Here is an 11,507-nt window from a genome sequence, read left to right as displayed (position 1 = left end):
ATCTGTGAGGTCGTGATGTAAAAACACCTACCTCATAGTATTTTCTGAGAAGCAAGTGATAAGTAAAGCACTTAAAACAACCTGTAGTAGATGCTGTGTGTTTCTGATGCTTTTATGTTGACTGGCAGGTGCCACCCAATAGATTCTGACTCATGGAGACCACCTTCACTACAGATTAGAACTTGCTGTAAACTTTGCAGACGAAGATGAGGAGGTCTTCCTCCCACAGCCACTGGGTATGTCTGGATCATCAGGCATTTAGTTAGCAGATAACCATTTAACCCTTGCCCTGCCAGGGCCCCTTATGTGTTTGATAATATTGATAATCCAGAATGACAATCATCCGATACTGAGGTTGGATTTCCCGTCTGTGTTTGTCTTTATGTCTCTAATGCATTTATCTGTCCTGTTTTCCAATATAATACTTCATGGTGGTTGTGGCCGCAACTGTCCTGGTTAGACCTTCACCTTAGTGGGCACGTTGCCCATAAAATTACACATTAAACATGCCGTGGGTCTTTAGAATGAAATAGACTTTCTCCCCCTTATATGAAGAAAGTATACATTTGTTTCTGTTTCCTTGGGTGATCTTAAATCAGTAATAACTCCTAGATTTTTCTAAATGCCTTTACAGCATCTATAGAAATAATCATAGATTTCTCTTCTGAGATTGGTGACTACCATGCGCTCTGCTAACAGCTGTCCAAATAATGAGGAATGTTTGCACCCCCGGGCTGAACTCCACTTAGTTGTGGTGTGTTCTCTGATTTTATAATGTGCTGCAGGCCCTGCTTTCTTGTATTTCATTCAGGATTGTTGCACCGATGTCCATAAATGAAAGTGCTGAGAGGCACCCTGGTTACACACTGGACTGCAAGTTTGGTGGTTCAAACTCACCAGCCCCCCTGGAGGAGAAAGATCCAGCATCCATTACCCCGAAGGCGACAGCCTAAGAACCCTCTGGGGCAATTATTCTCTGTGCACCGTGAGCTGCAGTCAATGGTGATGGGGGTACGGGTGGGATGGGGGGTTTCTCTATAAGTTAGATCGGTCTGTCATTTCCTTTTACATTCACTATGGTCGGGTTTGGGCATCAGTCTAAACTCACTTTGGAAAAAGAAGTTGGACATTTTCTTCCTTATTCGCACCTGGAAAACGTAAATACTGTGGGTGCCCTGAGTTCTGGAGAGGCCTGACTCCCCAGTGAGGCAATACCAACCAGAAGTGATGAAAGTCAGAAGAGTGCTATGTAAAAATTATACATAAAAATCTGTAGAAAAGAAAAAGAATTCCCTGGGGGATCACCTGGCCCTGAAAGATGGGAGTTTAGAAAGGGACGATCTTAAAGCAACTTTCTTTAGAAATTAACCACTTTAGATAAGTTTTTCGCGTCTTCTGTGGTCTGTCTTGGCTCGAACGTATCCATTCCTATGAGAGTGTCTGTTTTCTCGGAACAGCATTTTGTTGTAATGTTTTTAATGCAAGAAGAAGACTGCGGAGACGGCGAGAGGGCTCCAGATGTGGAGAGGGAGGGTCCCTTCACCCACCACGAAAATGAACCCGAGGGACAGGAATTGCGGAGGACCTGGGGTGGAACAGGGGTGGGTGGGGAGGTGAAATACCACCACTGAAACATGATCTTTTAAGTAAGCTGCATTTGTGTTCAAGTAAACCATTTATAAAGGTCACAAAGGGCCTAGGTCCTCAGCAAAAGGCACAAGCCCCATGCTGCGACATGTATGAGACAATGTTTTAGAACATGGAAGAGAGTGTGAGATCAGCTTCACTGTGGGCACCAGTCTTACATGGCCAGCTACTGACCCCTGCTACTCGTGCTGAGCAGATGGTACTGAGACAGCCCTCTCTGTCTGCGGTCAAGGAGCAGGCCCTGTTCCCTCCCTGTTGGGGACAGACGGTGACACAGGTCAGGTGCCGTAAGGTGTCTGCATGTGCAAGAGACAGAAAGTAACTGAGAAGGCTTTGAGGGAGAGGGAGACCTCTCCCCGACTCACGACCACTGAGCCATTTCCAACTTAGAGATGCCCTGAGGTTTTCAATCTCTTTGGGAGCAGGGAGCTTCAGCTTCCCCTTTGGAGCAGTTGGCGGGTTTGCGACTGACTGTGGTCACCAGTCCAACTTCACTGTCTGCTCCTCCAGGTCTCCTTCAGGAGAGAGGGAGAGAAAGAGACACTACTGTTTATCAGAGGATATTCTGGGCCCAGGTAGCACATGTAGAGGCAGCCTATGGGCCTTAACATTTTCCTGTCAAAATTATTGAAGCACATATTTCTTCCAGACAAGCAGTGAATCTTCATGAAGGCCTGAACTCTGAGGAAGCGGTAGCCTGAAAGGAACGGCGATGATGTTGGATGGAACGAGCAAAATTTATAGACAGTCTAAAACTCCTCCTTTCTTTTTGACTGACATTTGATAAGGATTCCGAAGCTTCCCAAGAGGTGAGACTCAAGCCTACGCTGGCCAGCTCACCATGCTGCTGCGTCCAGGGAGACAGTTGGTCTTGGAGCCCCGGGCTTTTCACAAAGGACAATGGGGGTCATTTAAGAAATCATCAAGAGGCTACATTTCAGGCAATGCCTTGGTGTCTAGCTCAGGAAGGTGACCTTGACTCTAGCCAGAAGCCCCCACAGGTGTGGTGCGTGCCTGTGGTTTGACTTCGCACTGGTTCCCAGTGCGGGAGCTACTTGGCCTTCTTAACCTTTTTGGTTCCTGGGAGGCTGAAGGATGTCGAGGTGAAGACCTGGGCTGGGAGTGGGGTGGACTGTGCCACATGGGCTTGTCTGGCCTCCCTCTCTGATCAGAGCCACCTCGTCTTGGTGGGCCCTTTCTACGCTCTGCCCTCTCATGTGTGGGCATGAGAGGCACATCAGGACCTGGTGGGCAAGGGCAGGGACAGAGCCTGGTCAGCATGCCACCACGTGGTACGGCCTCCTTCAGATGCTATGAGAAGCAGAGCCCTATGTCCAGGGAAGCCATCAAGAACTGACAGGACAGAAACCCCGTGAACATAGGCTGAAGGCATGCCCTGTGCACAGATGCTGAAAGGAGACAAGCCTCCTCCCAAGAGCCACCACGATGCGAATCCTCCTAGGGCTGGCGCCCTGTGGAACGGCTAGTCTCCTAAGCTGTGAGAGAATACATTTCCATCTTCTAATGCCATCTGTCTGTGGCATCTCTGTGCTAGCAGCAATAGCTAACTAGGACCGTCCCCATCACATATACTTCTCTACCCAAAGCAGACTGAGGACCAGGTGTTGCCAACATCACATCTGGCAGTGGGACACTTACCTGCTCAGCACCTTGCGATTCAGTGCAAAGGACAGAAGCTCGTTTGTGAGCACAGTGCATTCTTCGCTGGATGGAATTCCAGACTTTTTCAGACAGATGCTGGGTCTGTTAACCAACGAGAAGAAGTTTGGAAGAAGTGATTGGAAAATGCTCTTGGATTCAGTTGCAGATGCTGTAAAGTGCACTCAGAGTTACCTCACCACTGCATTTAAAAACAGAGCCAAATTTAAAATTTTCAGACATACATAAAATTCCAGAAAGCCACGCAATGAAAGTGTATATGCTCCTCTATATCTATATAATTGAGCAGTGTCAGGAATCCCACAAATGTCTTTCAAATATATGTATATATATATGTATATACACATATATTTGAAAGACATTTGTGGGATTCCTGACACTGCTCAATTTCACAAAGAAGACCATGCTCTTAGAAAAACACAATATCACCGTCACACCTATTTATCATCTCATACAGCTTCTAGTTTATGTTCAGCTTTCCCTAATTGTCCCAAAATGCTGAACAGAGGTGTCTTTTTAAAAGCAGAATCCAGTCTAGGTTCATACATTTCATTTAGTTTTTTGGTCTTTTTAGTCTAGAATAATTCTCCCACTTTTTTTTCTCCCCTAACATTGACTTCTAAAATGTTTACCTTCAACGCGGGCACTCTGCAATTTACTCTTGTGATGCACCATTCTTCGAGTTTCCACAGTGCCTGAAGCCATGTAACCCCAGCAAAGTCATGCAGCTGCCACTCAAGACTCAAGGTTCAAAAGAGTTCTGCCCCTCCCGTCACAGTCCTCATCCCGTCACAGTCCTCATCCCGTCACAGTCCTCATCCCGTCACAGTCCTCATCCCGTCACAGTCCTCATCCCGTCACAGTCCTCATCCCGTCACAGTCCTCATCCCGTCACAGTCCTCATTTCGTCAGACTCCCGCTTGCCCTCACTCTTCATCCCGGCAGCCACCGATAGGTTCTCCGACACTATCTTCTCCATTTTACAGAAAGTCCGTTAAATGCAATAAAATAGCCTGGAACTTTTTGTGATTGTTTTTCTTTTTAACTCAACAAAATAAAATTATTCATCGTTTATGCTCTTTATGGTAACTAGTATTCCATAGTCTGGATGTCTCATGGTTTAGTCATTCATCCACTGAAGGACATGTGAGTTGTTTCTGGATCGTACCTATTACAACTAAAATTGCTAGAATCATTCCTACCCATTTTTGTGTGTGTACATAAGTTTTCATTGCCCTCATATCATGTCCAAAGGGAGAAATTTATGGGGTGCATGTAGATTTTAAAGACATTCCAGACTGGTTTTCAGAGTGCCTGTGCCACTTAACAGCGTAGACGTCTTCCTTCAGTCTCATCAGCTCCTGATCACGTGTGACCTGAAATGGTTGAGTGTTGACCACTTCTTTTGGGTACAAAGTGACTGTGATTTCCTTCCATCTTCTTTTGATGCTTGCTGTACCATTCAGCATTGTGCCCATAAAGTCCTTCAAGAGTACAACTGGATGCTGTCGTCCTCAGTTCTTTCAGCATGAGACATACCGATTGATTGTGCGCTTTCCTTTTGGATTTCTAACTCCAGGTCTTTTCACATTTCATATTAATGCTTTAGTTTGTCTCCTCAAGCTCCCCTTGAAAATTTTGTTTTCTTTTTTACTTCATCATTTCTTCCACTTGCTTTAGCTCTTCTACTTACTCTAAGTTTCAGAGTCTTTCTTCATACACTTAGTGTTTGCTTTCCTTCTATCGACCGTTTCCTTTCTTCAGGTATGATGTCATCCATGTCTTCCCCTAGCTCGTCAGTGTTCAGTGGGTCGAACCTGTTCTTGAGATGGTCTCCAAACACAGAGCAGATATACTCAAAGCCCTATTTGACTCTGATGAACTTATTTTAATTTTCTTGAGATTCAACCTGAACTTACATATGAGCAATCGATGGTCTGTTCCACAGTCAGCCTCTGGTCTTGTTGTGGTTGCTGATATTGAACTTCTCTATCATCTTTTTTTCAAAGATATAGTCCGTTTGAGTCCTAGATGTTCTATCTGGTAAAGTCCGTGTGTACAGATATTGTTTACCTTGTTGGAAAACGCATTTGTAATGAAGTCATTGGTCTTACAGCATTCGATCCTGTGAGCCCCCTCTGTATGTATATCACCAAGACCATAATCTTCCAACTACTATGATTTCTTCACTTCTAACTTTCATATTCTAATCACCAATAATTATCAATACATCTTTATTGCATGTTTGATCAAATCAAGATGCAATATAAGTGCAACAACAGTCTTAGCTCATCCCACAGGAAGTTTTGAAGGTGGAATGGGCCTTAAGAGTTTTCCAGAATTACCAACCCTTTAAAGTTCATAGAAAAGCAAATGCAAATACTAAAGGTCTGGAATCCTTTTCATTGTAGATTTTTAAACCAATTTTCCATTCTTTTTCTTGTTATTTTTGCGATATTGTGGATCCATGTCCTTGAAAATGTTTTGATCCTTTGTATTTAAAAGATCTCTATCGATTTATATACTAAGTTTCAAGTTTGCTGACAGTTATTGGCAAACAAAATTCATATTCTTTTTTAATCTGAAGGGAGAACATATACTCAGGCATATGTCCATTTAAAAAAATTTTTTTAGCAGGCAAATCAAGTTACGTCTAATGCCGGTGCAAGGCCAAGATAATTTCTCTTTCGCAATCTGACCATCATTAACAAAGCAAGAATCCGTATCTGTGATGGAAACAATCTGTCTGAGAAAGTTATTCTGACCCGAACTGAGCAAGACCATGCGGTGATGCAGCCCGGCCAGAGAAAAGCAGAACAAAGAACTAATAAATATTTCAAGCCTCCTGCCCCTTGGCCAAGACTTCCGCTCTCCTCCTACCCCTTGCTCAAGGCTCCTGTTCCGTCAGGGAGACAGTTTTTTGGAGGAAACGATCGATCCCATCTGGCTCCTGGATACTGAGTATACATTAAACTGTTCTTTGCTCTGCTGTACTGCTATCTCAAAATAACTGACATTCCTGACCCAGCGTTTTGTGGGAACAGGTTCAGACTGCAACTTCTGTGCATGGTGGTCTCCATGTTGGATTCGTTTTCTGAGCCTTTAAAATGCTGTTGGGATCCTACAGGGAATGTGCAACTCAGGGGGTAAGCACAGATTTGCAGGATGGTTAATGTGGTAGTGCTTGAAGCAATGTCGACTTTTTGAAGAATCCAAGGAAAATATATTGTAGGCTGTTACACGCTCTAGAATTGTCCTGGTGTCTCCGTGCTATTACACTGCAAACATTTATACCAAGTAGATAAGAGAATTAACCCTTTAAAAGTTAATGTTTGCGTATTTAATGGTCTGGTGGCACTAATAATGGCAAGGTTCAAACTCCTCAGCCACTCCTCCCATAAAGATGTACAGACTCTGAAACCCCACATCGCGCGTCGATGAGCTGAATTTGACTTGATGGCCAGAGGGTTGTATTTTTTGGTTTTATTTCTTCTGATTCCTAAGATACAGAAAAGTTGTTTAACATGGGCAGTGGTGGTTGAAAACTGCTTCTGGTGACAATGATGTTTGAGCAAGCAGGGCATGAAGGAAGTAAACTGGCTGGTCCTGGTGACTTAGTGAGCGGAGACTAATTCTGCACATGAACACTGTCTCTTGTATACTAGCAGAATGGTTAGTCGTCCCTGGTGTATGTCAGTCAGTGTGTACATTTCTCCCCAGCTCTGTATTCAGCAACAGTGTCTCGTTGTCATAGCAACAGTGTCTCGTCATTGAGTTCAACTCGTGCAACTCTATGTACAACAAGACAAGCCATGACCCACCCCTGTGCCGTCCTGAAACTTGGTTCCATGCTTGATCCCGATGTAACCACTGTGCCAAATCCATCTATTGGGGTTGTCCTCTGTCCCCCACCTTCACTCACGGTGGGCATATTTTCATCACACAGACAGGCAAATGCTACAAACCGGGGCTGTTCCCACACATGGAGCTGGTTGTCCAGCATCACCAGCGACCAGTGCTGGGTCTTCCTTCTCTGCCTGGGGAGTGCTTCTCTCCGAAGATCGACAATGATAGCCCTTTCTTCCCTTTCCCCTGTGTTTGCCTGGGAAGCCTCTGCCTTTCCTTTTTGTGCCCGACCTTGATCAGTTCTCTTGTTTCAGAGGTGCTCCGGTTGAAGGATGTGCTTTCTGAAGCCGGAGAAGCAGTTTTTGCTTGACAAGTGGTGTAGAGCCAGCAGAATGTGGATAGGTGCCCGAGGAGGGACACACACCAGGAGGGCACAGGGACATGAAGGAGGTCACCGAGGAGCAGAGCGTGTGATGTGCAGCGAGGTGGAGGCCGTGAGCCGGGGCTGGCACCCGCAGGGTGCAGACAAGCAGGTCTTGCGCTTCGCTGGGCTGGCAGTGGGTGCGCTGGGCTCTGACCAGGGCTGTAGAAGGGCTCCCTCAATATGAGCCATCCCATACAAAGTTATCAATGTGGTGCAGGCCACCAATGGCCCCCCAGACCTTGTTTCTTCTCCTCTCTGAGGTTTTGCCTAAAAGTGTCTGCAGCTTGTTTGCTGGGGCTGCCTCCTACCTCTGGCCCTGACTCCCGTGAACACATGGAGAATTCTTCTATCCCAGGCCTCTGCTGGACTGCCCTCCTGTCTACATCAGCCTGAGAAGCAAGGGTTGGCCCACACGCTTGGGCCCCTGCATCTTCTCCTCAGCCTTCCACAGGCACCATCCAGCTGCGTGTGGTCACTGGGCCGCCATGGGTGTCATCACCATGTCATGTGCCGTGTCACGCTCGCACAGTGGGAGACACGCCCAGAAAAGCACAGCACCCATGTGGACAAGTAGTACTCGGGTGTTAAAGCCATGCTCTTGAAGAAGGCCTACCAAAGGGCTCGTGAGATCACAGGGTTTGAACCAGTAAGACACAAAACTCTATGCACCAAAGAATTCTTCTCCAAAAAGAAAAGCCTGACACACACACATCAGGAAGACCTGCAGGGGCGCCACGTCTCACCCCACCTCCCATGCCTTCGGATTGGGGTGTGGGTAGAAATAGCATGCTTTATAAGTTGGTTCTATTTTTCTCATTTTTTCCGTTTCTATAATCGATTGAAGATACAAATTATTATGATAATATGAAACTCAAAAAGTCACTTTCATTGAGCCTCCTGACTCATAGTGATCCTGGAGGACCGAGTAGAACCACCCCTGTGGGTTTCTGAGACTGGCTCTTTACGGCAGTAGAAAGCCTCTGCTTTCTCAGGAGGAGCACCTGATGGTTTCGAACTGCTGCCCTTGCGGCGAGCAGCCCCAGGGGGAAAGCCCCTGGCTCCTACCCAAATGGGAGTTCCTGGCTCCCTTCCTGCCCCTCCCCCATGCGTTTTCTCCCATGGGCCCTGAGAGATTCCTTCCTGTCTGGGTCCTGTAAGCACACCTTCACTTAAATGAAACAGATTCATGAAGCATGTTGGCTGCTAGGTTTCCAGATTAACAATCCCTTCTCTTTTTACTGCCACAATCAGTTCCCCCCCCCCAACTTTTTGGTTTGGTTTTGTGTTTTTCATCGTTGTATTCGGGGCTCATACAACTCTTATCACAATCCATACATACAAAACCCCTTCTCTTTTATGTGCTTTCAGACTCCAATTCTGGACATCCTCTTTGTGCACTACATTACATAGTGTCCAGCAAGTTCAAAGACCACCCTGGGGGGGGGTCCTCATGGGCCTGATCACAGGGTCTACTTCCAGGAGAGAGGATGCTCTGGAGCCACAAGGGGAGCGTCCGTGGGGCAGCAGGCCAGGCCTGACTTGCTGTTCCAACTCAGCTGAGCCAGGTGGCAGCGACGTGTACCATAGCCACCACCAAGGAGGAAGTCATGGTCTTGGTTAGCCCCATGCTGAGTTGGCCAACAAGCTCCCATGGTCGACGATTGCTTCGTCGTGTGTATCGGGCCCGATCACAGATTCTTTGACATCCTTGTGCAAATAGCAAATGTGGCTGCTAACTGAAAGGCGAAGCTTCCTGCCCACTGAGCAGTGCCTTGGAAGAAAGTTGTGGTGATCGATCTCCAAAAAATTAGCCATTGGGAACCCTGTGTGTGGCACACGACATCGGGTTTAGAAGTTCCTTTAGCGAGACACCCATGAAGACCCTGAGAGAGATGCAAGGTTGACTCCCTGCCCCCCACCCAAGGGGAAGCCACCACATGGGGCTGCGCTCGGGGGTGGGGCAGCACCAGGAGGTGGCTTTTTTAGGGAAAACAGGATGTGGGCTCCCGGGGTGGGGGGGGTGGGAGTGAGTATTTTTGAGACATTCTTGAGTCCAAGGAGGAAGGGGCACGCTGGGTATCATACTCCTGAACGGTGTCCCAGGGGTGTTTGAGACGGATTAGGAAGAAGGGGGTGCTTAGCAAATGCTAGGAAGGAGGAGTGGGTGTCGGTAGCAATTATGAAATATCATCCTGCTCGGCAAAAAAAACCTGTACATTTGGCCCAAGACTGAAAAGTGAGAACTGTGTCCGGAGTTTGAAAGTGCCTGGAGCTTCGCCCGGCCCTGGTGCAATCCCAGGAGGCCCAGACCAGCCGGGCAGCACAGAGGAGGGAGATGGCACCAAGGGCAGGCATCCCTCCAGACCAGCCTCCACCGCGCGATGTCTGACTCCACTTGGGGGAGGAAACGGGCTAAGTAGAGGGGGTTGTCTCGCTCCTTCACTTACCAAGACAAGCGCTGGCACCCTCGCGCTGACCTGCTGCAAAGTTCCATGCGTCAGGCCCAGGCCCCAAGGCCAGGCCTCGCTCCTTAAGAAAATCGGCTTTTCAGCTGTGGCCACTCTCGCCTCCTCCATACGTGTTGGGAAGAAAACATCAAAGACCAATCAAAACTGCCTGGGACACCTTTGGAGTTTCTCCAAGAACTTTTAACTTATTTTTGGTTTCCAGTGTCCTCACTGGGTTCCCTGGAAGGTGCTGTCACCCCCCCCAGCCCCCCCACCTTCCTCACAGTGCATGTGTTTCTGATTAATTCACTGAGCTCATGGACAAAGAATTGTTCAAATTATTTCGTTCCCAGCACTATATACCCGCATGTCCCTATTTTATGAGCCTCTAGCAACTTTGCTTGTTTCTAGCTATGCCCTGAGGACTGTTCAAAATGAGAATTGACATCCATGGAAGCTTGCATTTGGTTTGGGGGTGTGGGGGTGTGGGGGGAAGGCTCTGCAGCATCCGCCCTCCCTCTGTCAATGACAGGAACTCACAAGGAGAGCCTGTGAGCCGAAGCAAAGAAAGGAGCCTCCCCTTGCAGCTGGGGGCATTTGTGATGTCTGAATCAAGCAGTTAACAATGGCCATTAGAGTGGTGAGGGCAAGGCCAGATGCACCGCTCAGTGAGCGGACATGCTATTTATAGCAACCACCCCAATAAAAGGGTGCCTTGCAGAGACCAGGCCAGGGCGGGTGGTCCCAGGGTGTCTCCTTGGAGTTTGTATGCCCCAAGGACCTTGTTTGATGGGTAGGATGCCTAAGGGACTGTGGGGGTTGCTGGACCCAATTCAGAAGTGGCCTAGTCCCTTCCCCACTCCCCCCTGCTGTTCTGATTCATGATGGCGCCCAGCCAGTCAGACCCTTTTAAACTGAGGGTGAGACCATGCCTTTGTTTCCTGCAAGAAGGAATGAACTGCTGGGAGAACATCTGCTGACCACCAGGCACATGTGCACACACATGTAGATGAAGCCGGCCATCACACCCCTGCCCCTCCCGCCTCCGTGGGACCCCGAAGCTTGCTGGGAGTTTGGAAAGGTAGGGGGTCTCCTGGGAAGAACCTGTCAGCACCAACCGCAGAGCTGGGTCAGTCCACCTTCGCTCTCCCACCTCAAACTCTAGGTCCAAATCGCTCTCCACATTAGGTTCTCCAGCGGGAAGAGGCTGCCCAAGAAACCCCTTCCTCTGACACAGAGAACACCCCCCCCCCCCCCGCCCGGAAGAGGACGGATCACTTACTAGGAAATGCCACCAATCTCCATAGTAGTCGCAAAATAAGCACTGCCGGGGTTGAGGTTCATGCATGGGAGCCCCTGACCCAGAGGAGAGTGAAGCAGCACCACGGGTAATGCATGGGCTGCAGTCAGGGCCGGTGTGCGCATGGGCTGCTGCTTTGGCTCCATGTTGTTAAACGTGTATC

General features: G+C 48.0%; 1 long non-coding RNA gene across 1 annotated transcript; it reads right to left on the bottom strand.

Annotated features, from left to right (window-relative positions):
* Positions 1 to 1,507: 1,507 nt before the first annotated feature.
* Positions 1,508 to 10,273, bottom strand: LOC142441301 (uncharacterized). The gene is made up of 3 exons (XR_012782898.1): positions 10,045 to 10,273; positions 3,307 to 3,411; positions 1,508 to 2,162 (listed from the first exon to the last, which is right to left on the bottom strand). It is a non-coding gene; the product is annotated as an uncharacterized LOC142441301 (long non-coding RNA).
* Positions 10,274 to 11,507: the final 1,234 nt, after the last annotated feature.

The sequence above is a fragment of the Tenrec ecaudatus genome, chromosome 2 (genome assembly GCF_050624435.1).
Source record: "Tenrec ecaudatus isolate mTenEca1 chromosome 2, mTenEca1.hap1, whole genome shotgun sequence".
NCBI classification, from domain to species: Eukaryota; Metazoa; Chordata; class Mammalia; order Afrosoricida; family Tenrecidae; genus Tenrec; species Tenrec ecaudatus.
Note: the sequence above shows the minus strand (reverse complement) of the source record. Positions and strands in the feature narration are given on the sequence as shown.